This window comes from Dama dama, chromosome 5 (assembly GCF_033118175.1).
Source record: "Dama dama isolate Ldn47 chromosome 5, ASM3311817v1, whole genome shotgun sequence".
NCBI classification, from domain to species: Eukaryota; Metazoa; Chordata; class Mammalia; order Artiodactyla; family Cervidae; genus Dama; species Dama dama.
In genome coordinates this window covers 105,003,326-105,027,190 of record NC_083685.1, presented here as the reverse complement: position 1 = coordinate 105,027,190, position 23,865 = coordinate 105,003,326, and the positions used below count along the sequence as shown (strand labels likewise).

The 23,865-nt window shown below is 55.8% G+C and overlaps 1 protein-coding gene across 1 annotated transcript in view; it reads right to left on the bottom strand.

The window, feature by feature from the left end:
- Window positions 1-16,314, bottom strand: part of KCNJ12 (potassium inwardly rectifying channel subfamily J member 12) — a 37,349-nt gene extending 21,035 nt beyond the window's left edge. Inside the window, exon 1 of the mRNA XM_061143694.1 lies at window positions 16,054-16,314. The gene's annotated coding sequence lies outside the window, so the exon portion shown is untranslated. The remainder of the gene's footprint in view (window positions 1-16,053) is intronic.
- Between the last annotated feature and the right edge of the window lie 7,551 nt (window positions 16,315-23,865).

Sequence of the window (23,865 nt, the reverse complement as noted above, 5' to 3'; positions counted from 1 at the left end):
CAGCAGACGGCACCGGGACCTAAAAGTTACTGAGGGTCTGAGCACAATACACGCAGCAGCGGGGCCCAAACTCTCAGGTGCTGCCCACACGCATTGTGCTCTCCCCCACCTGCACCATCGGCTGCATCCGCTTCACTGGTCACAGTGCCCGAACTCCTCACGCCCTCTTACACACTCAGACACATGCCCTCCACACAATCACGGCCCTGAACGGCCACTGAACACACAGTCAAGCGCCCCTCCTGCCCACTGTCGGTCCACACTGTTTACCATTCACGCAGCCTGACCCTGTCTACAAGACTGGTCCCAAGCCTACACTCTGAACCCACTTGCTTGGGCTCTCCCCCTTGAGGACGCTGTGTTGTAAGAAGGGGGACACAGAAAGGAGGGTGGGGGTCCGTGAGACCCTGCACTCCCACAGCCCCCGCACCCCAGGCCAAGGGGAGCCAGGTGGCTTGGACTCCCTCCAAATCCAGCCACCAGCATAGTGCTGATGGGAGCTCCTGCCAGCTCCTCAGTGCTGACAGGCTGATTAGGGGGTGGGGGGCCAGCTGGGCCCCCGCCTCCCACTGGAGCAGCTGCAGCCTTTGAGGGGTGCCGCAGGAGGGGCTCCTGTCCCCTGCCTGCCTTTCTGCCCTCCCTGCAGCAGGCGGACTCACCCTTCCCTGGGGAGCCCACGCCTGGGGGACCGGGCACTGCAGGGCATACACACGTCCACAACTGTGCCCCTTAAGTGAGCACACGCTGAGCACCTACTGTGTGCCAGGCCTGTGGGACCCAGGGTTCCTGCGGCTCCGCTTGGGTCTGGAGTGGGCGATGTGACTCCATCGCACTCCCAGCGACACGGGGCTCAGGGGCTCCTCAGTTCACCGTGATCCTCTCCTATGAGGGCATACACCAAAGAGTCAAGAACCCGACTGCAGCCTGACACACCTGACCTGGTGAACAGCGTCCACCCCAGCCTCTCCCCTCAGGCCCCCTCTTGGTTCCTCCCCAAGTCCACATGGATCTCTGCTCAGACGACCCTGCCCTCTCACAGGTTCTCAGGTCACTAACTCAGCCGCCCATGGACACGTGAGGGCCGGGATTCTTTTTTTCCTCAAGAATGTTTCTTAGAGCAGTTTTAGGTTTACAACAAAATTAAGGGGAGGGAACAGAGAGTTGCCATTTACCCTGACCCCGCACATGCACAGCCTCCCCCATCATCAATATTCCTCAATACAGCAGGACCTTCGCTATGACCCATGGCCCTGCCTGGGCCCGTCAACATCACCCAGAGTCCACAGGTTACATCAGGACCCACTCGTGGTGCTGTACGGCCTGTGGGTTTGGACAAATGGACAAAGACTTGTATCTGCCTTGACAGTATCACACAGAACAGTTCACTGACCTAAAAACTCTGTGCTCTGCCTATCCATCTCCCCTTCTCCACCCCTGGCAACCACCGATCTGCCTGTTGTTTCCATAGGTCTGCCTTTTCCAGAACATTTGGTAGCTGGAATCAATGGCACAGCATGCAGCCCTTCGGGATTGGCTTCTTTCACGCATACAGCTAAGTATGCATTTGGGTTCTTCCATGTCTTTTCATGGCTTCAAAGCTTGTTTCTTTTTAGTGCTAAAGAATACTGCACTGTCAGGGTGGACCACAGTTTATTTATCCATCACCTACTGAAGGACCTATTGCTTCCAAGTTTTAGCAATAACCACTAAAGCTGCTAGAAACATCTGCATGCAGGGTTTTGTGTGCATATAAGTTTTCAGCTTCCTTGGGTAAATACCAAGGGGTATCTGTTGGGTTATATGGTAAAATATGTTTAGTTTTATAAGAAACATCCAAAGTGTCTTCCAAAGTGACTCTACCATTTGTATTCCATCAGCAGTGATGAGAGTTCCTGTTGCTCCACCTCCTCGCCAGCCCTTCTAAAGGTATGTAGCAGTATCTCACTGTTGTTTTGACTTACACTTCCCTGAAGATAAATGATATAGAGCATCTTTTCATATGTTTACTTGCCATTTGTATATCTTCTTTTGCTGAGGTATCTGTTCAGGTCTCTGGTCCGTGTTTTTTTTTTTTTTTTAATTGTCTGTCATTTGTTCTCTATTGCTGAGTGTTAAGAGTTTTTGGTTTATTTTGGATAACAGCCCTTGATCAGATGTGTCTTTTGCAAATATTTTCTCCCTGTCTGAAGCTTGCCTTCTCATTCTATTGACATCATCTTTCCCAGAGCATTTAATTTTAATGAAGTCCATCCAGCTTGTCAATTCTTTCTTTCATGGATCATGCCTTTGATATTGCATCTAAAAAGCCATTAACTATACCCAAGGTCATCTTAGTTTTCTCCTACACCATCTTCTAGGAGTTTCATAGCTTTGTGCCTTACATTTACATTGATGACCCAGTTTGCGTTAAGTCTGGTGAAGGGTAATGTGGTCTGTGTCCAGATTAAGTTCTTTGCATGTGGACATCCAGTGGTTCCAGCACCATTTGTTGAAGGACCATCCTTGCTCCCCTGCCTCTACTCCACTGTCAATGATCTGTTGGCTGTGTTTGTGTGTGTCTATTTCTGGGCTCTCTATTTCGCTCCATTGATCTATCTGTCTGTTCCGTTGCCAATCCCACACTGTCTTGATTACTGTAGCTTTATAGTAAGTCTTTAAGTCAGTTAGCATCAGTCCTACAACTTTGTTCTTCTCCTTCAATAGTGTGTTGGCTGCTCTGGGTCCTTCACTTCTCCATATAAACCTTAGAATTAGTTTGTCGATATCTACTAAATAACTTTCTGGGATTTTTGATTGGGATACATTGAACCTGTAGATCAAGCTGGGAATAACTGACATCTAACAATATTGAGTCTTCCTATCCATGTACATGGAATATCTCTCCATTTATTTTAGCTTTTCTTTGATCTCATTCATCAGAGTTTTGTTGGATTTATATCTAGGTAGTTTGAGGGCTTCCCTGGTAGCTCAGGTGGTAAAAATCCACCTGCAATGCAGGAGACCCAGGTTTTATTCCTGGGTCAGGAAGATCCCCTGGAGAAGGGATAGGCTACCCACTCCAGTATTCATGGGCTTCCCTGGTGGTTCAGAAGGTGAAAAATCTGCCCACAATGCAGGAGACCCAGGTTTGAGCCTAGGTCAGGAAGATTCCCTGGAGGAGGGCATGGCAACCCACTATTCTTGCCTGGAGAATCCCCACTGATAGAGGAGCCTGGCAGACACGACTGAGCAACTAAGCCCAGCACAATTTCATTGTCGGGGTGCTAATACAAATGGTATTGTGATTTTAATTTTAGATTTCACTTGTTTACTGCTAGTGTATATGAAAGTGATTGACTTTTATACATTAACCTTGTATCCTGCAACCTTGTTTTAACTGCGTATTAGGTTGGTGCAAAAGTAATTGCAGTTTTGCATTGTTAACCTTTGCCATCTGATATTGGAATACATTCTTAAATAAATGTGGTTATGTTATACATCATTTTAATACACATATTTTGCTTTATTTTTTTTGCTAATGACATCACTTGCTATTTATTTTATATGTAGTTTAGACTATGGAAATGATGTTTGACAAAAAGCAAATTCAAGCAATTTTCTTATTCGAGTTCAAAATGGGTCGTAAAGCAGTTGAGACAACTTGCAACATTAACAGTGCATTTGGCCCAGGAACTGCTAGCAAAGGTACAATGCAGGGATGTTCAAGAAGTTTTGCAAAGGAGGTGAGAGCCTTGAAGATGGGGAGCATAGTAGCCCGCCATCACAAGTTGACAACAACCAACTGAGAGCAATCATCAAAGCTGATTCTCTCACAACTGCATGAGAAGTCACCGGAGAACTCAATGTCGACCATTAACAGTCATTCAGCATCTGAAGCAAATTGGAAAGATGAAAAGCTCAATAAGTGGGTGTCTCATGAGCTGACCAAAACCAAAAAAATTGTTTTGAAGTGTCATCTTCTCTTATTCTATGCAACAACAACAAACCATTTCTCTATCAGATTATTGTGACATCTGACAAAAAGTGGATTTTATATGACAACTGGTGATGACCAGCTCAGTGGTTGGACTGATAAGAAGGTCCAAAGCACTTCCCAAAGCCAAATTTGCACCAAAAGAAGGTCACGGTCACTGTTTGGTGGTCTGCTGCCCATCTGATCCACTACAGCGTTCTGAATCCTGGTTAAACCATTAAATCTGAGAAGTATGCTCAGCAAATCGATGAGATGCACCCAAAACTGCAATGCCTGCAGCCATACTGGTCAACTGAATGGGCCCAATTCTTCTCCACAACAACACGAGACTGAATGCCACACAACCAGCGCTTCAAAAGTTAAACAACTTGGGTTACGAAGTTTTGCCTCATCCACCATATTCATCTGACCTCTCACCAACCAACTACCACTTCTTGAAGCTTCTCGACAGGTTTTTGCAGGGAAAACACTTCCACAACCAACAGGAGGCAGAAAATGCTTTCCAAGAGTTCATCTAATCCCAAAACATGGGTTTTTACGCTACAGGAATAAACACACTGATTTCCTTATTTCTCATTGGCAAAAATGTATTGATTGTAATGGTTCCTATTTTGAGTAATCAAGATGTGTTTGAACCTAGTTATAATGATTTAAAATTCACATCTGAAACTGCAATTACATTTGCACCAATCTAAATAGTTCCATGGGCTTCCCTGGTGGCTTGGTGGTAAAGAACCTGTCTGTCAATGCAGGAGATGCAGGAGACACAGGTTCGATCCCTGGGTCGGGAAGATCCCCTGGAGAAGGAAATGGTAACCCACTCCAGTACTCTTGCCTGGAGAATCCCATGGACAGAGAAGCCTGGTGGGCTACAGTCCATGGGGTCGATTGCAAAGAGCTGGACACAACTGAAGCAACTTAGCATGGAGCACGGAAATATTTCCTGGAGTTTTTGTGTCAATTTCTTCAGATTTTCTACATAGATGATCATGTCATTTGTGGATAGAGACAGTTTTATGTCTTCCTCCCCAATGTGTATATCTTTTACTTCCTCTTCTTATCTCCTTAGCCAGGATTGCCAGTAAGATGTTGAAAAACAGTCATGAGAGACAACTTCCTTGCCTTGTTCCTGATTCTAGTGGGAAGTTTCTCATCGTTCAGTAGGATGTCACTTCTAGATTTCTGTAGCTGCCTTTAACAAGTTGAGAAAGTTTCCCTCGATTCCTAGTTCACTGAGAATCTGTAATTACAAACGGATGTTGGCCGGGCTTTGTTTTGTCCCCTGGTATGTCCTGGTGCTTGGAGGAAGCGTCGGCCCATGGCAGGCCCTCAGTGGTCACCTCTGGAAGGAACGGGTGCAGCAATGTAGAGAAGGTTTTAGCAGGGAGAAGGAGACACCACAGCGCTGGCCTTGGGTGGGTGGGAGCGGAGGGGCCGAGTGGACATGGAGCACAACAATCCAGTCACAGGAAAGGGATGAAGGCAGGGTAAAGGGATGCAGGTGGCGGGAGGTGGGAAGTCACAGGGAAGGGATGCAGGCGTGGTGAAGGGGTGCAGGTGGCAGGAGGTGGGAGCTGCAGTGGGAGCAAGTAGAAGGCTCCTCTTCGATTTTCTCAGTAATGAGGAGGCCACACTGTCGGCTGAGAGTCCAGGTGCCTAGAAGGGAGGCAGGGCCCCAGGACCAAGATAGCAGCTTCTGGATGGAGAGGGAGGAGGTGGGTCTGGGGCCAGAGCAAGAGAGGGGTTCATGAAGCACCAGGGCAGAAGACAGTCATGCCCTTTAAATCTCATCTCCTGCATGTCCAAGAGGGACAAGGTGGGCTCAGGAAGCAGGTGGCAGGGGACCAGGGCACCAGGGATGGTTCTGAAGGGCTCTCTAAGTTCCACTGGCTGCACACTCACCCTGGGAGGCACGGGCGCCACCACAGCCTTCTGTGGGGCCAGGGCCAGACACCCCTCCCCTGAGGTACCTTCTTTGCTCCACCAGCCCCAGTCCTTGCCGAGGACTTCTACTCAGGCCACGTGAATTCATTTAACTTAGGTCCAAAGTGAAGTGGATGGGGGATGAATTGATGGGCAGTGCTGCTCCACCCCAAGCGGCTCCACTGTGCCCTCGCATCCTAGCCTCTCAGCAGCACTCACGGGAAGGTCTGCGGAAAGTCCAACACACCCACCTATGCAGAAGCACAGAACTCAGCCCTGGGAGGGGTCAGGGCTCCTGGGACAAGGGGCTGATGGAGAGATGGGCGCCTCCCCTCTGCCTAAGGAAAGGATAAAGGAGGCCTGATCCCTACCCTGAGAGCTTTAGCAGGGCCCTGGCCTAAATCTTTCCCTTGCATGAGCCTCTCAGCACAGAGCAGTTGCTCAAACAATGACCTGTCTTCCTATCCCAGTTTTGTGGGAGTAAAGATGAGGGAGATTGGACCAGCCCCAAGTCCTGTGGCTGAGGTCTCAGGGGATGGAGGGGGGAAGATCATTCAGCCCCTCCCCTTCTTGAGCCTCAATTTTCCCAGTGGTAAAATGGACAGGCCGCTGAGAACCCTTCACCATCTAGGCTTCTGAAATACTCCTAAAACCTGGCACACAGAATCACGTTTGAAAGGGCAGACTTGGCCCTGTTTCTCAGAATAGTGAGACTCAGAAGGGTGAAGCTACTTGCCTGGAGCCACAAACAGGGCAAGGGGCAGCCCTACTTAAATCCAGGCCAACCTGGCTCATGCCCAACACTGCACCTGGATCCTCAGCCCAGGTCTCAGCCTTCCCTCAAGGGAGAGCCCAGCAGGACCCGTGGCCTTCCTACAGGACCTCACGTCTTTGGAAGGCCCTGGGGCCTCCAGCCTCGGCGCTTCTCCACCTGGCCGCCTGCCTCCGTTGGTGCCTCATCTCTCAATCCTGCCCCTCTCCCAGCCAGTACATTTGAGAATTAAATGAGACAAAGTTCGGGAGAGCACTGTGCGCAGTGCCTGGAACCAGAAGCCAGAGCAAACAGTCATCTTCATTATTATCTTTGGGTGCCGAGTCTCAGTGAAACATCAGAGCACTTCCTGAGAAATAAAGGCACCCAGTGACACCATGGGTTGCTGAAGTCACAGCCAAGGCAGGGATTTTGCTGAAGCATCCAAAATATCCTGATGGTCATCAGGAGCCAAGGGAGGGGGCTGAGGACACCCAAGCTCCCAGGGCAGCAACCTCAGGCCAGCAGATCCCAGCGGCTCAACAGCACATCAGCCATCTCCAAAGGGACTCTGGCAGCCTAGGGAAGCAGCCAGGATGGGGGCACAGGAATATTGAAGCCCATCTTTCTCTCTCCAGTGACAGCAGGCTTGCAGGGAAACCAAGACACCTGAGGAGGCCCTGCAGGCTCCAGGTGCAAATGGACTATTAGAAACGAGAGAGGCTGGGCTGCTATGTGAGCTCTCTGAGCCTCAGTGTTGGCATCTGGAAAATAGGGCAGCTGCTTCTCCATCCTTGGGTCTAACCATGAGGACCCACCAGGATGAGAAAGGGTGCCACATGTGGAAGGGGCACCAGGAAAGACCTCAACCTGGGGAAGGACAATGGTTAAGGAAATAAGCGTTCAGCAGGAGCTAGCAGCAGCCAGGAAGGGAACCACAGAAAGGTATTTCAACAGGAAGAAAAGCTCCACTGGCTCTAAAACGAGAAAGGTGCCCGTGGAGGCGCTGACAAGGACAGAGTCTCGTCCTCTCTCCCAGGGGCAGGGAGCGACCACCCTGGAGGGCACATCGCTAGTGGCTCTAAGAGTTGCCAAGGCACAGGCCCTCTGACCCAGCAGGGCCACATGCGGACTTCTTGCTTGTGTAATCCTGGCACAGGGACCTCAGGACCCAGGTGATCACAGCAGCATTATGTGGGGTGTCGAGGCCACTCATGAACCAGAAATCCAGCCCAATGCACGCAATGCGGGTGACTGTAAAACCATTCTGCTCATGGATGTACTGATCAAAGGTGCCATCTACTATACCCCTCCTCTGCATTTACTCTGAGAGTTCCCAGCAGTCTGATGAGGAGGAGGACCATCAATGCCTCCACTTGCAGATGAGCAAATAGAGACACAGAACAGTCAAGCGATCTGCCCAAGGACACACAACTGGTAAGTAGCACAAACCAAGCATACTGAATGTGCTTCTCTCTCCAAGATACATTGCCTAAAACTACATATTTTTCTTAAAGGAGAAAAAAATCAGGATGCAGGGCAGCATACCCAGGTTGACCACGTGTAATGGGTTGAGTGATGGCTCTCCCAAACTACGTGTTCACCCAGTACCTGTGAATGTGAGTTCATTTAAGTAAAGAGTCTTTTCAGATATAATTAAGCAAGGGATCTGGAGATGAGATCATCCTGGATCATACACACTAAGTCACTTCAGTGATGTCTGACTTTGTGTGACCCCATGGACTGTAGCTGCCAAGCTCCTCTGTCTATAGGAATCTCCAGGCAAGAATACTGGAGTGGGTAGCCATGCCCTCCTCCAGGGGATCTTCCCAACCCAGGGATCAAACCTATGTCTCTTAAGTCTCCTGCATTGATAGGCGGGTTCTTTACCACTGAGTCATCAGGGGAAAATGGCCCTAAATCCAATGACAAGTGTCCTCTAGGGAGGAGAGAAGACTCAGGGAGCAGAAGGCCATGTGCAGACACATGGAAGGGACACGTCTACCAGCCAAGGAACCCCAGGAAGCCTCAAGGAGGAAGCGACTCTGCCAACATCTTGAATTCAGACTTTGGCCCTGGAACTGAGAGACAATAGCTTGCTCTGTTTTAAGCCCCCCAGTCTGTTTTGTCTTATTATGGAAGAAAGTAGTACAGACTCCACCTGCTGCCCACCATCCGACTTCTATTTTCCCCTTGGGACCTAGCTGACTGATGGAGACGGCAGCTCCACGCAGGGCAGTGCAGACAGGTCAGCCGTGCAGATTTGTTCAACCACTTGCCCTCATGTGCCCAGTTCCCAGATGAGCAGACTGCGACCACAGGCTCAGGTCACAGCTCCCAGGGGTGCTGCTCCCCCGCCACCCTCTCCTCCAGTGTCTGATCTGAGGCCCACCAGGAGGGCAGCTGGGTCAGGAAAGGACCCAGAGCTTGGTCACCTCACTCTGCAGCCTCAGGGTCAGGGCATCTGCCACAGGATTGGGACAAAGCCCACAAGTGCCCTGAGGCTATAGCTGGCAGGGCCAGCAGAGGAAAGAAAGAAGGTGGCTGGGGTCTCCTCTGCTATGAAGCCCCCAGGGAGGGGACAGGCCATTCTGTGGCTGCCCTCAAGGACTTCTGAAGGCATCCCCTCCAACGGTCCTGAAGGCTCCTGGAGCTGGGCTGGGGGTTGGGGGGAACTTGGCCACCCTGGCCAGGCAGGTGCTGCTAACAGCTTGAGGCACAGCGGGCCAAGGTGATGGGCACAGTTAGCCTCCGGCCTGCATGGCAGAGGGGCTGGGGGCAGGGAGCGAGGAGGCTGCCCTGACCACAGAGCTGGAGCGGAAAGGGGATAAGGAAACAGATTCCCAGACGGACGCATGATGCTCACATCCACTTCACAAGCAGGACTGCTGAGGCTCAGGCTGATCACCCGGGCAGTCCTCTCAACTCAGCCTCTCAGACCCTTTCCACAGGGGCCCTCAGTGGGGCCAGGCGGGGACCGTCCTTCTGATTCCTCCAAACCAGGTGACAGGAGTGATGGTGGCACCCAGCAGGAAGTTCAGTGGCAGATTGAGGGTGACCGTCCCCAGCAGAGGCCTGTTTCCCCCCACCACCACCACCCCCAGGGCCTCAGAGGAGCAACCTGGCCGGTGCTTTCCCTGCAGGGTCAGGCACCACACCGGCCTCAGCCGCACATTTGTCCATGCTGGGCCACGTGGTCCCTGAGACCCAGAGGGCATGGACAGCCCAGGTTTGACTGCAGCAGGGTGACCTCCCCACGGATGCTGAGCCAGGGCTCCACCCTGGGCCCCTGGAACTAGGATTTCTGAGGGTGGAGCCAGATCTGGATTCTCCAACTGCTGCCCCAGGGGGCTGAGGAAGGAGGTACCCCAGCAAAGATCCAACACACCTGCCAGGGCCGAGATACACCAATTCTGCAATCCCAGGGTCTCTGTCCCAAAGAGGCCACAACCATAACTCAGAGCCCACTGCCTGGGAACTTGGGTGGCTGTACGTTCCTAGATTCCACAGCTAAGATTCCATGGTCCCAAGGCTCTGACTTAGCCCTCAAGCCAACACCATCGAAGGAGATAGGATGAAGCCCCTGGGGATGGGGCCTGGGCACCAGCATGTACAGCAGGGATGGAAGATGAGAAACATGGAAATGGGGATGGGGAGAGAGACACAGGGCGCTGCTGATGGATGTACTGGTGAAGCACTCGGACAACCCAGAAAGTTCTCTAATGACAGTCACCTCAAGAGCATGTAACTTCATGGTAGGGGTGAGGGGAAGACAAAGTTTGAGAAAAAGAAATTCATTTCTATCCTTAAAATTGTCTGATGCTTTACCATGAGCATGTAACACTCTTGTCATAAAAAGCTGTGATAATTAGCAGAAGAATATGACAAAGTCTATGCTTCTTTAAGTGTCTGTTCACTTGTTTCATGAGCCCCCCAACTGAGACATCAGTTCCCAGGCCCCAGCCCCAGGCACAGGGCATAGCAGTGATGCTTGCTGGAGACTTAATTGTCAGAAGAATGAATAATGCTGAATTCTGAGCTCCTCGAGGCCTGTGTCGCCTGTGTCACTAAAACTCACCCATCGGAGACCTCCAGGGCTCTTTGAGAACAGAAAGAGAGCCCAGCAAGGATAGCGAGATCTAGGGGCCCATCCCAAGGGTGTCATGTGAGAGGGGCTCCAGGGCCCTGCCCACACCCTGCCTCCACAAGGTCATGGCCCAGGCCCCTGGGAAACCCCACCTCTGAGCCCCCACCTGCCCCCAGATCCCAGCTCCCGCAGGAGTCGCCAACATCCATCCACCTCTACCCTCCCAGTGACAGTGACCCAGAGAGGCACCTCTCTGGAAAGAAGCCAGATGAAGCCAGCTCCCCTTGGCACCCCTGGCCCAGCTTGGCCTGGAACCAATAGCCCAGAGGCACAGGGTCGGGGCAGGGGGTGGCGTGACTGCTACCACCCAGAATGCCAGCTGCTGGCAGAGATTTATTTTTGCTTTAAGTGCTGGGGAATTGCAGGCTGGAGCAGCCAACTCAGGGGGCTTGGGTTGCAGCTGGAAGGAGAGGAGGTGGGCGGGGAGTGGGGGCACACAGCCCCTCCCTGACCTCGGCCATCGGCTGTTCAAACACACACACAGAGCTCAATACCTCTATCTCCACATTCCCCCCACCCACCCACCCAGCGCAGCTCTCCAAGGGATGCCTCCAAGATGCTGTGAGGAGGCTTTAGGGGCAGAGGGTCTCAACTGCTGCCCCCAACTCTGCTCCTAGAGAGACCTGCCACCTCCAGCTGGGGCTGGCCCCCTCAGGCCACAGGCTGCCCACTCCCACAGTGGGCATGTCCCACCGTCCTCTCCCCCAGGATGCCCCCACAGTTGGGGACCATGGCCACAGTGAGCTGGTGGAACCAGGTTGTGTCCCAGAGGTGAGCTCAGGAGATGAGCTCTCAAGGTACTAACACTCCAAGACAGGAAACATGACAAACACGAGGTACTGCTTTGCCCAGGGGAGCCTGGAGAGGCAAGACCTGAAGGTGATGAGGGCGGAGTCAAGTGGACGCCTGCAGGGGAGTGTCAGGGCTGGAGCTGGCCTTTGTGCTGGAGGTGCAGAGGGGAGGGAGCAGGATGACCTGACGGGAAGAGGAAGTGAAGGCATAAGAAGGACCAGTCTGCAGGGCCCGGTGGACCAGGACGAGGAGGGCCCAGAGCCCAGACCCTAGGGGCCACGCAAAGAGAGCCATGTGTGGTGCTACATGACTGAAGGCTAATTAGGGGCCCAGGGCCCCCACGGCCTCACGCAGCCTTTGCAGCTGCCACTTCAGCAGCTGGGCAGGAAGAAGGAGCAGCGGGACACGGGTGGGGTGAGTGGAGGCAGTGGAGTGGGGAGGGGACTCGCCTGCCCTCGCTGGGCCTCAGTTTCCCCACCTGTCCAAGGAGAGGAAGGTATCAGGGGAGGGGCAGGTGTGCCCAGGGTCACTCACAGCTAAAGCCCCAGCACTGGCCCATGCCCTCCGCCACAGAGCCCCCTCCACTCCACACCCCATTTCTTTTAGGAACCCCCCCACCCAAGAGGCTCACACAGAAGCTCACATTTCACTGTCCCGTCCTGGGCATCTCAGAAGCCTCCCAGCCTGGTGCTTTGATCCCACTTCACAGATGACAGACTGAGGCCCAAGAGGAGAAGTGACTCGCCACAGTCAGGCCACCGGCTGCACTTGCCCCAGTTGCCTGCCCCAAAGTCTCTCCCGAAACAAGGAGATCCCTGAGGGCAAGGGCCGGGTCTCCATTTACTCAACACCCATTTATTAATCACCTTCTGTATGCCAGACGCTGCACTGGGGCCACAGCTAAGTAGAGAGAACCAGAGTCTCCACCCCAGGAGCACACTTCTGCTGAGGCTCTGCGGCAGAGAAAGCAGCCCAGACACAGACCCGCTGAACATTTACAGAGCTCCTACTGCATGCCAGGCCTTAACCAGGCCCTGAGGACACAGCAACCTGGGACTGGGATGGCGGGCAGACACCAGGGCCTGTAGGGGACCAGCCCTGGGTGCAGAAGCCGCCTCAGTCAGCCTGGCACAGAGACGCATCTGGGCAGGGTATCTGGGGGATGCAGGAAGGTGGGCTCTGGGTCAGAGCCGTGTTCCAGTCTCTCCGGGAACCTCCCTGGGACTCAAAAGCTACTGCCACCCTCTGCACTGGCTGACCATTAGGAAATTAAATCAGCTGGCAGAGTGCTGGGCCCTCAGCCAGTGCCCAGTGAGGGCTCCAATTCTGCTCTCGGCCCCAGATCCTCTGGAAAACCCGCCCGCCTGAGCCTGGCCTCACCCCCACCCCCACCCCCACTCCCCACCCCCATGGCTTCTCTGAAGCCTCTGAGCCTCCTGCTCTGCCCGCAGCCCAGTTTCAGGCTGGCTCTCTTTCATCTCTGGCCTTCCCCTGGCTGTCTCCCTACCACATGGCCAAATTCCTCTGGAGCAGCCATCCTGTGGACCAAGCCCACACCCACCACACCTTCCGAGTGGCCAACCCAGCCTCCACCCCCTTGCTGTCCATGAGCTGCCTCCCCCAGCCCCTCCTCCAGGTCAGCGGGGGCCAGGCTCCAGCTGCAGCCCCAGGGGAGGGGCACGTGTGCCCAGTGTCACTCACAGCAAAAGCCCCAGCAGGGGCCCAGCAACAGGCACCAGGTGAACCCAGTCAAAGGAGAGCCAGCCCCAGCTGGGAGCAGCAGGCTGAGAGTGGGATTCAGGTGGGCCCTGAGGGGGCTCCAGCAGCCTGCAGCCTGGAGCCAGACAAGGGCCACAGAGGCTGCTGGGAGTGACGGTGCATTTGCTTCCACCCCAGACGCTGTGCCAAGGCTCCGGGTGCCATGCTTGGTGCTGCCAGCCATGGCCCAGGGCACCTGAGGCCTCGCCAGGCCAGAGGAATCTGCCCACAGCCAAGCCGGTCCCAGTGCTTCCCAACGACAGGGCGCTGCCGTCGCTGTGACTGCTGTTACTGTTATCACTCCTGTTGCTACCACTTCACTGCCTCCGGGCCACCCGTGTCACCTGGTCCTGTCTGGGCACACATGAGAGGAGGGACAGCATGGCCCTGGGACAGGAAACCCACCAGGGCGGCCCTCTGGCCTAGGGAGAGCAAGGTGGAGTTTTATGCTCAAACTCCTGACAAGCTGTGTGGCTCTGGGCAAGATCTTACCCCTCCCCGGGCACCTTTTCCTCCCAGTACAGCACAGTTCACTGAACATCCTTCCACCAGGCACATATCTCAGGGGGTCCCCTCCTGAGCAACCGGCAGCCCAATGGGGGTCTGACATGGCAGTCGGGCATGGGAGGAGGTCCAGGGAGAGACCAACAAAGTCAGGCTCTGCCCCTTTCACCAAGGGAAGGACCATCCCATTCAGGTCTAGGGATGGGGCTCTGCTCTACCCTCAGCTGGACATGGGGCACAGGTAAGGTCTGGGACTGGGGATTCAGATGTGCCAGGTGTGTCCCAATCACAGTGGTAAAGAATCCACCTGCCAGTACAGGAGACCTCGGTTTGATCCCTGGGTTGGGAAGATCCCTTGGAGAAGGAAATGGCAACCCATGCCCATGTTCTTACCTGGAGAATCCCATGGACAGAGGAGCCTGGCGGGCTACAGCCCATGGGGTCGCAAAGAGTTGGACATGACTGAGCACACAAACATATACACACACAGGTGTCTTTAAACACCTGTGTTTATAGAATGCCCAGCACATGCTCTTAGCAGTACATCAGTAGAGAAGAGGGACCTCCCCTGCTGTCCAGCATACTGGTGCCCACTTCTTGTCCCCAAGGGTGCTCAAGCAAGCCCCTCCCCCTTGCACCCTGCTCTCCCTTGGGGTCTTGGCCCCAAATGATGGAAGCCCCCTTTCTGGAGCTGCCAAAACTGGGCCCCCTACCTGGAAGGGAGGGGCTTCCGGAAAGCTGAGGGGCAGATTTTGCTGGGGAGTTTCTTTGGGATGGGAATCCAGCATGAGGTGGAGGTGCTCTTCTCACAACGGAGGAGTGAGCACGCCACAGGAAGGCCAGAAGCCCCCACTGCTCCATGGGTTGTCCGCTCTCTGGCCCTCCCTGGCCACATGGTGGCGGTCGGGGTGGAGACCTGTGATGAGGCACGGCAAAGGAGCAAACTAGCACAAGGGGAGGCTGGGGTCTCAGTCAGGCAGCAGCCAGGGCCTGGCTGTCCTTTGCACCTAGGGAGCAGGTGAGGGGTAGGCCAGAGGCTACCAGCTTCTGGGTTCACACCTTCGAGGAGGCGGCTGCTGATTTCAGGGGCGTGTGGGCGCCTCTGTGCTCCCAGGAAACCGAGCCTGAAAACCCCGGGCAGTGGGACGCAACATGGATATGGGGGACAGGAGGTCCCCAGCACTTTATTCCAGGGTCCGTCCTGGGCACGGGGGAGCAGAGAAGAAGCGGGCAGTGGTCCCAGGCAGGGCAGTGCTGCCGGAGGGTGAGCCGCCCAGGAAAAGGGAAGCAGGGTGGCCAGGTCCTAGCAGATTCAGGCCGTGGGGAGGCAGAACTAAAGACCACCTCCAAAGAGACACTTTCCTGTGCTCTCCCATTCTGAACACAGGTGTTTAAATATTCACATGACATGTGCACACTCGTCAGAACAGGCCTCGAATCCCATCTGAAGCCCGACAGGAGCTCTGCGCCCAGCTGCTCTCGCCGGGGCCCCTCCCCACGCCCCAGGACGTCCAGAGCAGACCGCGGCACAGTGAGGGGACCCCGGCCCTGAATCCGCCGGGCTTCTCAGCCAAGCCCCCTGCTCCGCGATCAAGGCCGATTTCTAAAAGCAAAGAAAAAAAAAAAAAGGTGCGCCTGGACTCACTGGCTAGCTCACTCGCCAGCGGAGAACACCGTTTCCAGAATGTTTTTGCTCCATTAGAGCACAGAAGATGGGAAAGAGAGCCGACTCCAAGGACCCGGAGCCCTTGGGCCTGGGGGCATTTTCCCGGCCGACAGTAATCCGCACTTCCCTCCGCACCCCGACCCCGGTCGGGGGTCTCCGGAGAAGGTCATGGATAAAACTGACGCTGCCCACGAAAGTGCCTTCCCACGCTCCCTCCCGAATCTTTTCGTGCAAGTAGTCCAGAAGGGGACCGTGGGCGCCTCAAAGTTTCCCGGAGCGCCCCCAGGACGAAGGTTAGCAAGAAGCGAAGTTCCTTGGTGGCGGTGGCTGGAGACATGGCAGGGGAGAAAAGCTTGCAGTCAGCATTTCCTCCGATAGCTCACCAGGGAGGGGGAGAAAGGGGGGAAAAAAGAAAAAACAGAAAACGAGAGGACGAACCAAGCCCGCCGTCCCACCTGCCCTGCTGCGGCACCCTCTCTTGCTCGGTCGGCCCGGGAGGGGACCGGCGGGGAGCTGGAGCCGAGCCCCCGGGCGCTTACCTCGGTCAGTGCCCTGGGCACTGCGCGCTCCGCGTCCTCCGAGCTCCGGGCGGCTGTTCCTGGCCCCGGCAGCCGCCGCGCTGCCTGCATCGCTGCCGCCGCCTCAGGGCAGCCCCCGGGGGCGCTCCATGCTGAGGGGCGCGTCGGTCTGGGCCGCCGATCGCCCTGGTCCAGCCGCGGGTCGGGGGCGCGCGCCTGGACGGCGCCCCCGGTCGCGGGGCGCACGCTCCGGTCGGCGCGGTTGGCTTCCGTCCCTCCGTCCGGCAGCTCGTGCGGCCGATCCAACCCCTCCCCCGCCTGCTGCTATCTGATCCCGGGCTGGGCCCGGCGCGCTCCCCTACGCCCAGGCGCCCCGCGCCTCCACGCCCGCTCCGGCCGCTCGCCCTCAGCTACGGTTCCCCGGGAGGCGGTGGCAGAGGCAAGGCCCGGAGAAGGCGGGGAGAGTGGAATGGAGGGCGAGGAGGCGGCAGGAGACTGAGGCTCGGCGCGCTCCCAGCTCCGCGCCCGGCTGTCACCAGAACCCAGCTCGGCAACAACTCTAACTCTCCGCCGAGAGCACTCCCGCCCTGAGCCGCTCCGCCGCCGCCCCCGCCCACCAGACCCAGGCCTGACCGGGCGTCCCTGGCCCTGGCCCCCCTCCACACACAGACACACCACCAGCCACTTGCGCACTGGAGCGCGCGCGGGAGCGTGCACACGCGCGCGCACACACACATACACACACACAGGCGGAGGCATGTCCTCCCAGGGACCCACACAGGTGCATGGCGAACGCACACACAGCCAAGTACACGAGCTCAGGCGTCTGGATCCACACATGCAGAATGCATGCTGTGACATACATGATGGTTGAAAGTGCACAGGTGGGATAAACACTCATACTTCCACGTGCAGGCTGGTGGCTGCAGGAGGGCACCTGTGCACAGATATCAACTTGCACATTCCCATGGACTCCTTTCCCGTTCCACACCAGGCATGCACACTCGGACACACATATTTCCCCCTCTTTAATAGAATTTCTCTCCTCATCTTGTGCTCTGCTTGACTCTTCCTCTCTCCTACTTTCTCTCTGTGCTCCTCCCCCTGCCCTCTTTCTCGGAGAACCTGACCCCCATGTGACCCTCTTCTCTTGCCACCCCTGCCTCTGCCTCTTCCCAGCCTGTTCCCACAGGCCTGCCCTTCAAGCCTCCTGGGGCCTATTGTCTGGGCCTCAGATCTCTCAGCCATTGGCAGGGCCCAGGCCTTTCATCCCGGCACACAGACCTGCCCTGCTGGACCTTGGCCTAAAAGGGAGACCCCATTTTATCACCAATCTGAACCCTTGCTCAGCTCAGGGGCCACAGATTTGGGCCAAGGAGGCAGGTCTGTGCCCAGAGCAGCAGCCTCAAAGAGCTCTCTGGCCCCCTCAGCCTCCAGCTTCCCCTTTAATGTGAAATATAATTATGTGTCTGCACAGCAGGGAGACTGGCTGCAGGATTCTAACCAAGGAGGATGGCTTTCTGGCCACCGCCCAGATTGCTGGCGGCTCAGACAGAGCGGTCTACAGGCCCCACCAGCCCCAGGCTCCCAGCCCCAGGCAGCTGGTGGTTTGGCCTGGCCAAGGCCACCCAGAAAACTCACCCCAGGCTGTTCAGAGTTGGAGCCACACCAGGTCTTCTGCCCAGCGGTGGCGACGGATCCCCTCACCTCCCTGTGCCTCACTCTCCTCGCCCGGGTCGTGCAGCTACAGAGAGGACTGAGGACCAAGCAGACCCAACGCCCTCGGCAGGCTCACGGCAGAACGCTGACCGAGCGCTGGCTCACAACCACACTTCACTGTTACCACGACACTGGCCCTGTTTCACCAGCTCAAAGGTATATCTGCCCCCAGAATGAGCGCCCTTGCTTTGACAGCTTGCGGTGGAGAGAAGGGGCATCCCAGGAGATCCCAGCCACAGCCCCTCCCCCTGCCCACTGGTACTTGGTGTCCTGGTTTTCTCCTCCTCGGAGACCAGCTCCCTAGGGACCAAAGGCTCTCAGGAAACTTTTCCTCCCTCTCCCTCACAGTGACCGAGGAGGGAGGTGGCTCAGTTCCCCACCCTCCCCGGCCCAGTTTCCCAGAAGACAGAGGACAGAGTACCACCCTAGGAGGAAGGGACCCCAAGACACCCAGGGTCCCCAGAGGAGCCAAGACACCTCTCAGCTGGGAGACAGTTCCTCTCAGCTGGGGAATAGACAGGAATACCTTGGATCAACTCTGTGTCGAACTCAAGCAGGTCTTGGGACGAGGGCACCCTCAGCCCCAAGTACAGAGCCCCCACACAGAGGGCCAGTCTCAGAACTAGTCAGCTGGACCCCGGGGCCCCAGCCTCCCCCAGAACCTTTATCAGACCTATTTCCCAGAGAAGCAGGCATCTTCCCAAGGTCATCCAGCAGAGGTATAAGCCTGACTCCTCAGGCTCTGCAACCCCCTCCTGACCGGCCTGCCAGGTGGGAACTCAATTTCTCACCCTAGTACGCACCCACCAGCAGCCACTATGGGCCCCTGGCTGGGCAACAAGGGTCACCACCTTCCCTGGGGAGGCACTCCCATGTCCGGATGCAGGCACTGTCTACCTGTGGGCAGAGGGCTCATGGCCCTTCCAGGGCACTGCCCACAGCAGTGGGGGGCATCACACCTCCTTCTGATGTGGAGGGAGCCCAGCAGGGCCAGGTAGGGGGAACTTGGACTCACCCTGTGAGGTCCCACTTCCTTCTCTGTAAAACAAACCCCCTCCCACAGCTGCGTGAGAAGCCAGTGAGATGAGCAGGAGCTTTGGCTACAGCTAGCCCTTCCCAGCACACCTTGCTCTGAAATACTCTCTTCTACTCCAGGGTGGGGCCCAGACCCTCCCAGCCTTGAGTGGGGCACACAGTAGCTGTTCAAGAAACATTCACTGAGCCGGGCATTCTCAGAGCCACAGACAGGCCAGAAGGGCAAAAAGCCCCTTGGTCCAATTGAGCTGCTCCTTTATTTGAGAAGTGTGAGGCCCAGAGACTAGGGGCTGCTCCTGAGGCCACAGAGCCATGAGGAGCAGGGGTGGGTGAGGAGGGGACCCTGCAGGCTGGGGTTTACTGGGCTGAGTGGCCAGCAGGCTCAGAGCTGCCAGCTCCTGTAACACTGGCATCTTAATATGACAACACCAGTGTCAATTAACCAGTGACTGGGATATGAAAACCAGGCAGTACCTCACTGGTACCTCGCCCTGCAGACTGCCACCCTGAGGCTCCCAAGGTTCCTTCCAGTGTCACAGCCCCAGGAACTGCCTCCTCCCCAAACCTGCCCAGGTCTCTCATTCCTCAGCAGGAAACCCTCAAAACATATAAGGGGCTCACAGCCTCCCAGGGCAGGAGAGAAAACCAAAGTCCCAGTGCTCCCCACCCTCAGCCTCCCTGTTCCCAACACACTGCCTGGCCATCCAGGCCTCAGAGGCCACCAGCTTGGTTCTGCTGCTGAGCCCTCCTCCCAGGTTGTTCTTCCTTCAGGGGCACCTCAGGGCACCTCTTGGAGAGGCCCGCCCACAGTCTCCCTTCCCCCGCTTTGCTTTCTTCCCAGCAGGCCACTTTCTGCAGCATCTTGTTTACTGTCGGTCTTCTCCAAGGTATGTCGGCTGTATGAGGGCAGGGATAACATCCACCCAGCATGCTCGCAGCCCACAGCCCCAGAACAGTAGAAAGGGGTTGCCTGGGGAGGATGTGACAGGCGCGCAGGTCGAGGCTGAGGTCCTCTGTCAGGGGTGCTGTGGAGACATGACTGCAGGTAGAGGTCCAGAACGTGACAGCTGGGAGCTCCTGACCATGAATTCCTCTGTCCCCGGGCACCTGCAGGCCCTGGGCTGACCCTCAGCATCTATCTGATGAGAACAGAACTCCAGGAACAGAGGGCAGCCCTGGAAACAGGACACTGAGTCCTGCCCAGCCGGTCAGGAAGCAGGCATTGATCTCAGCCTGGAGCAGGCTGGCTGACGTCTCCCTCCCGCAGGCTCTGCACTCAGCCTCCTCCCCATGCTGCCCCGCGGCTGCAGCTGTCTGGAGGTCAGGGGGCAGCACCAGGGTGAAGGCCACTCCATCCAGTGTCTCCTGTCCGCTGGGCAGGTGCCGTCCTGGCTGGGCCACTTGGGAGGCCTTGGTGGTCCACATCCTCCCACTCTTTGGGACCCTCTCCTGAGAATCTTACCCAGGCCAACCCTGTGCCCTCTGCCACCTGCTTGCTGGAGGGATGGCTGGAATCACAGTGAGCCCAGAACACAGGTGACCCACGCCTGGCTGTGAGCTTTACTGTGATTGGTTGGAGGTGGACATGTGATCGAAGTCAACCAATGAGAACCAGCCCCAAGACTTTAAATTAGCTGTCCGATGAACTCTGTCCGCAGGGGCTGCTAGGGACACATTTGCACCAATGTGGGCTCAGCCCACCTGAGAGGACCCCTCCCAGAGGAGAGCAGAAGTGAGAGTGCAAAAAAACTGACTGCAGACGAGGTCGTGGGAGCCCCTTTAGAGCAATCCCTGGGCTCTGCTCCTAGCGTCAAGGGGTTGCTGAGGAGGTAAGCAGTCCAGCAAGGCCTCCACACCACCCCCAGACTTCCCGAACCTCTCTCTCCTCCTCCTTGGCAGAACCGTGGGGGTCCAAGACCTTCTCCCTTCCTCTGGAGGGGCTATGACCTGCGGGTCCAGGCCGACAGGAATAAAGGGCAACAGAGGTGGGGAGGGAAGTCGCTTCAGCTCTCACAGTGAAAAATTGCTTTCCCCAAGGAGGCCTTCCCGCTGGGATAATCCACCCAGTGGGCACTGCCTGTACCCATTGCAGTCTCTACAGGGGACCATCACCCATCTATGGAGCCTCTGCCCCAGGACCAGCCCCTCACCCCTCCCTCCTCAAAAGGGGGCAGGGCTGGAGCTCTCTGCCTCCATCTCTCTTCTGAACTGGGCCTGACTCCGAAATAGAGGTATCTGTAAGGCCGGACAACGGAGAGTGAATTGGCCAAGACATCGTCTCCACTTCCTCACCAGCCCCCAGAGGATCAAGAAGCAGAACAGGGCCTATTACATGATCCTATTTATGTTAAGAACAGCTACAGATAGATTTGCATCAGCAAAGCAAAAACTCTGGAGGTCTGGAGCCTTTTTCCCTCACTCACTTCTGTGTGGAGGCAAATGTCCACCCTGCTTCCTGAGTTCTCTGGGCTCAGGCCAGTCTGGGGGGTCCCTGCCCCTGCGCCGCCCCCCACCAGACCTCTCAGCAGGAGCTCAGCCTCCACCCTGAGGAATGAGAGTGGTTTGCACAGTACAACAGGTGGGTTTCAGGGCTGGTCATTTTTGTTTGTTTTTTCTTTTTAATTTTGTGCAGAAAGCATTTATCACATCAGCATTTTTTAAGTCAAGTTATCTCATAAATGTAATAAAGTGACAGGGTGGACAGGGCTCCCTGGTGTCCTAAGTGCCCGTCTCAGGGATCAGCCTGGGTGGAAGCGCCTGTATAAGGAGCACCGACAGCCTGGGCTCTTAACAGGGGCAGGGCTGGGGTGGAGGGAGGGAGGAGACTTGGCTCCTGCCTTCTCCTCCTATACCTCCGTTTCCTCCACTGTGGAGCACGTGTGGCACCCAGGTATAGTGCCCAGCACCTGGGCAGCCCTCAGATGCTTCACTGGAAGAGCAGACAGAGGATGCGGCTCTCCCATCGCGGTAGGCGGTTCCTCCGCCTCGCTGGTGCCTTGCCCTCCCAGCCCGGGTCCCACGCCTGCCCCAGGCACCCACAGCCTGCCAGCTGCCCACACCACATCACTGTCCTTCTCCAAGCCTGATTCTCCCTCAGATTGGGGGCTCCTCAAGAGCAGAGGGGGCTTCCCCCCTCCCCTTCCCCAAACACATCCCCCTTCCAGCTTGGGTATCTCCCTCTCCACTGCATCAGAACTACCTCCAGCCCGGGTCACCCCCTGCCTGCAGCCTAGCCACCACCGCCCAAGTTAAGAAGACACATCCCTTGATGCTGGGGATTCACCCCATACCCAGGGAGGTGAGGAGCACACAGTTTTGGGGAGTGAGGACCATGCTCTGGTCTGGAAGGACAAGGGTCTGGAAGTGCCACAAATGGCACTCAGTAGGTACTCGATAAATATTTGCTGAATGAACCTAATGGGGCAAATTCTTTAAGACACAGTGAAGAAGCACAATGCAGAAGAGACGGGATTGGATGTCATCAGTGTATGTTGCTTAAGCAGGGCATGTGCACACACACAACCTAGGACACCTTCTGAAAAGACACCAGAAACTGACTCCCCAGAGGAGGATCAGGAGGTTAGGGGCAGGAGGGAGATGCGCTGTTCTCTGTGGGTCGGTTGCCGGTTGTGCCTTTACACCACCTTCAAGAGTTCCGTGTGCCCCCCCACCCCACACACACACATCAATTCATTTAAAAATAGCCCGGGAACTTCCCTGGTGGTCCAGTGGTTGGCAGTCTGCCTTACAGTGCTGGGGACATGGATTCGATCCCTGGTCCAGGAAGATTCCACATGCTGCAGGGCAACTAAGCCTGGGTCAAAACTACTGAAGCCCTCATGCCCCGGAGCCCATACTCCAGAAAAAGAAGCCACTGCCATGAGAAACTGCATGCCCACAATTAGAGAGTAGCCCCTGCTCCCTGCAAATAGAGAAAGCCCTCCCACAGCAAGGAAGACCCAGCATAGCCAGAAATAAATAAAATAAAAGCTGGAGGGGAGAAGGGGCTCCCTGCTGCCCAGGAGCCTGGTCCAGAGAGCCATCCTGACCCCCCTTCCCCCCACCCCTGCCGCTCCTTCCTGTGACCGCTCCTTCCGGCTCCAGATTCCCCGTGGAGCTGCCCAACCCCGTCCTGTCTGTGGTGATTAATAAACACTCTGTGATGACCTAAATCTCACAGAAGCTCCTTGGGGACAGCTTCGCCCTGTGCCAGGGGCCAGGAGGAGCTGCTGGTCTGAGGGAAGGGACCTCACGGCTCCCCAGTGGTCTGTAGGAGCCTACACACCTGGGCCTGCCCTGTTCTCTTGGCCCAGTGCTACCCCTACTGGCATCTTGGCAACAGGCTCAGAGCTGGAGGGAACTCTGCCCCCAGACTGGGCCATCCACAGCTGGGGACAGTTAGTACCGCCTCCATTTAAAATCCATTAACCTAGGGATGGGGACGACAAACAGAATCAACTGTACATCCTTAGAACCTGGCCCAGCCCCAGGGAACATCCCTCTGTGAACACAGAGGGTTCAGTAATGACCACAGGTTCTGGGGTTAGATAGGCTTGGATTAAAATCCTGATACCATCACTTACAAGCTGCGTGACCTTGGGTGAGTTACTTAACTTCTCTGTGCCTTAGTTTATTCCTCTGCACAGTGGGGACTATACTAGTGCCTACCCTGCAGGCACTATGGTAAGGATGTGCTGTGTGTACTTAATTGCTTCAGTCATGTCTGACTCTTTGCGACCCTAGGGACTGTAACCCACCAGGTTCCTCTGTCCATGGAGATCCTCCAGGCAAGGATACTGGAGTGAGTTGCCATGCCCTCCTCCAGGGGATCTTCCCAGCCCCAGGATCAAACACAGATCTCCCACATTACAGGCAGATTCTTTACTGTCTATGCCACCAAGGAACTGGTAAGGATAAGACACAGAAAAATCACTCACCCAGTGTTTGGCACAGTGCAAGGCCTCCATAAAGACCAGTGATCGTCACTTGTCACTGTCCATCACTGAATGTGGCCTTGTTATTGCTGCTGTTCTTCCTGGCAGAGAGGGTAGGAGCAGGCAAAATGTCAGGGATGGACTT